General features: G+C 58.9%; 3 non-coding genes across 3 annotated transcripts in view; all 3 read left to right on the forward strand.

Moving 5' to 3' along the window:
- LOC145916253 (small subunit ribosomal RNA) overlaps positions 1-1,261 on the forward strand; it is a 1,824-nt gene extending 563 nt beyond the window's left edge. Inside the window, exon 1 of the ribosomal RNA XR_014404505.1 lies at positions 1-1,261. This exon is cut by the window's left edge and continues 563 nt beyond it. This is a non-coding gene — a ribosomal RNA (small subunit ribosomal RNA).
- Positions 1,262-1,521: 260 nt separating this feature from the next.
- LOC145916245 (5.8S ribosomal RNA) lies at positions 1,522-1,675 on the forward strand. Its single transcript, XR_014404497.1, has one exon. It is a non-coding gene; the product is annotated as a 5.8S ribosomal RNA (ribosomal RNA).
- A 244-nt stretch (positions 1,676-1,919) lies between these two features.
- LOC145916249 (large subunit ribosomal RNA) overlaps positions 1,920-2,500 on the forward strand; it is a 3,688-nt gene continuing 3,107 nt past the window's right edge. Inside the window, exon 1 of the ribosomal RNA XR_014404501.1 lies at positions 1,920-2,500. This exon is cut by the window's right edge and continues 3,107 nt beyond it. This is a non-coding gene — a ribosomal RNA (large subunit ribosomal RNA).

Genomic DNA, 2,500 nt, shown 5'->3' on the forward strand with positions numbered 1-2,500 from the left:
GGAGGGCAAGTCTGGTGCCAGCAGCCGCGGTAATTCCAGCTCCAAAAGTGTATATTTAAGTTGTTGCGGTTAAAAAGCTCGTAGTTGGACGTTGGGCGCAGGCGGCCGGTCCGTCGCAAGGCGTGCACTGGCCGCACCTGGCCCTCTCCCCCGGCGCTCCGCCGGTGCCCTTGACTGAGTGTCGGCGGCGGCCGGGACGTTTACTTTGAAAAAATTAGAGTGTTCAAAGCAGGCGCTTCGCCTGAATAATGGTGCATGGAATAATGGAATAGGACCTCGGTTCTATTTTGTTGGTTTTCGGAGCGCGAGGTAATGATTAAGAGGGACGGACGGGGGCATTCGTACTGTGCCGTTAGAGGTGAAATTCTTGGATCGGCGCAAGACGAACGACTGCGAAAGCATTTGCCAAGAATGTTTTCTTTAATCAAGAGCGAAAGTCAGAGGTTCGAAGACGATCAGATACCGTCCTAGTTCTGACTATAAACGATGCCAACCAGCGATCGGGGGGCGTTACTTTGACGACCCCTCCGGCAGCTTGCGGGAAACCAAAGTCTTTGGGTTCCGGGGGAAGTATGGTTGCAAAGCTGAAACTTAAAGGAATTGACGGAAGGGCACCACCAGGCGTGGAGCCTGCGGCTTAATTTGACTCAACACGGGGAATCTCACCCGGCCCGGACACAGTGAGGATTGACAGATTGAGAGCTCTTTCTTGATTCTGTGGGTGGTGGTGCATGGCCGTTCTTAGTTGGTGGAGCGATTTGTCTGGTTAATTCCGATAACGAACGAGACTCTGGCTTGCTAACTAGTTACGCGACCCTATCGGTCGGCGTTGAACTTCTTAGAGGGACTAGTGGCGCTTAGCCACACGAGATTGAGCAATAACAGGTCTGTGATGCCCTTAGATGTTCGGGGCCGCACGCGCGCTACACTGACCGGATCAGCGTGTCGCCGCCTAGGCCGGAAGGTCCGGGTAACCCGCTGAACCCCGGTCGTGCTAGGGATAGGGAATTGCAATTGTTTCCCTTGAACGAGGAATGCCCAGTAAGCGCGAGTCATCAGCTCGCGTTGATTACGTCCCTGCCCTTTGTACACACCGCCCGTCGCTACTACCGATTGAATGGTTTAGTGAGGTCCTCCGATTGGACCTGGCGCGTTCGGCAACGGCCGCGCCGGCGTCCGAGAAGACGATCTAACTTGATCATTTAGAGGAAGTAAAAGTCGTAACAAGGTTTCCGTAGGTGAACCTGCGGAAGGATCATTACCGGCCGATCGCCGATCGAGTGGTCGTGCGTTCGACAGGTGGAGAAGGCTCCGTATCTTGGCGGCCGCGCACGCCCTTCGTCGCTGTTGAGGCGCACGCGATTGCACTTCGGTCACCCTGTTTCGTTCTGCGCCGAGTGCCGTGGCCATGTGCCAGGCTGGCTTCATGCGTCGCCTACGGCTGGCGACCGCTCGGCCACCGCTTTTTTCGACTGTGCAATCCGGCTGGGTCGCGCTTGTCCAACTGACGAAGTCACGGAGGGCTCTTGGCGGTGGATCACTCGGCTCGCGAGTCGATGAAGGACGCAGCTAGCTGCGTGAATTAATGTGAATTGCAGGACACATTGAGCATCGACGTTCTGAACGCAAATTGCGGCACCGGGTCAATCCCGGCGCCACGCCCGCCTCAGGGTCGCGTTGTAACGTTCCCGCGCGGCGACGCGTCGGGCCGGTGCGGTGTCGGCCGTTGCCACGGTCGTCCCGCCCAGGACAGCACGAACGCAGTGTCAGCGCGCGAAACCGAACGCGGCGTGCGTCTCGTTACGAGTCGGCCTCGAAGAGGATCCCGGCCCGGAGCAGCACGGCTCGCGTTCGGGCGCGGCGCTCGCACGAGCTTCGGTGGCGCGCGCGTGTCTCTCGCAAACGAGGCACTGGATTATCGGCCTGAGGTCGGACGAGGCTACCCGCTGAATTTAAGCATATTACTAAGCGGAGGAAAAGAAACTAACGAGGATTCCCCCAGTAACGGCGAGTGAAGTGGGAAGTGCCCATCGCCGAATCCGCGCGCCTCTGCGGCGCGTGGAATTGTGGCGTAAGGAATTCGCTGCGCGTACGTCGTTCGCCGCCCGCGTCCTTCTGATCGAGGCCTCGTCCCGGTGCGGGTGTCAGGCCCATGGTGGCGGCGAGGGCGCGCGCTCTGCGTCTTCCCAGAGTCGGGTTGTTTGGGAATGCAGCCCAAAGCGGGTGGTAAACTCCATCTAAGGCTAAATACTGTCGCGAGACCGATAGCGAACAAGTACCGTGAGGGAAAGTTGAAAAGCACTTTGAAGAGAGAGTTAAAGAGTACGTGAAACCGTCGAGAGGCAAACGGGAGGGCCTGTCGAGTCGCGCGACGCTTTCAGCTGAAGCCGAGCGGAGCGTGTGGGCGTGCGGAGCCTTGCGGCCCGTCGTTCGCGCTGTCCTCCGAGCAGCTCCAGCGCACTAGCGCCGTGCGAAGGCCGCGACCGTCTGGGAGGCGGCG

The sequence above is a fragment of the Ascidia mentula genome (genome assembly GCF_947561715.1).
Source record: "Ascidia mentula chromosome 2 unlocalized genomic scaffold, kaAscMent1.1 SUPER_2_unloc_40, whole genome shotgun sequence".
NCBI classification, from domain to species: Eukaryota; Metazoa; Chordata; class Ascidiacea; order Phlebobranchia; family Ascidiidae; genus Ascidia; species Ascidia mentula.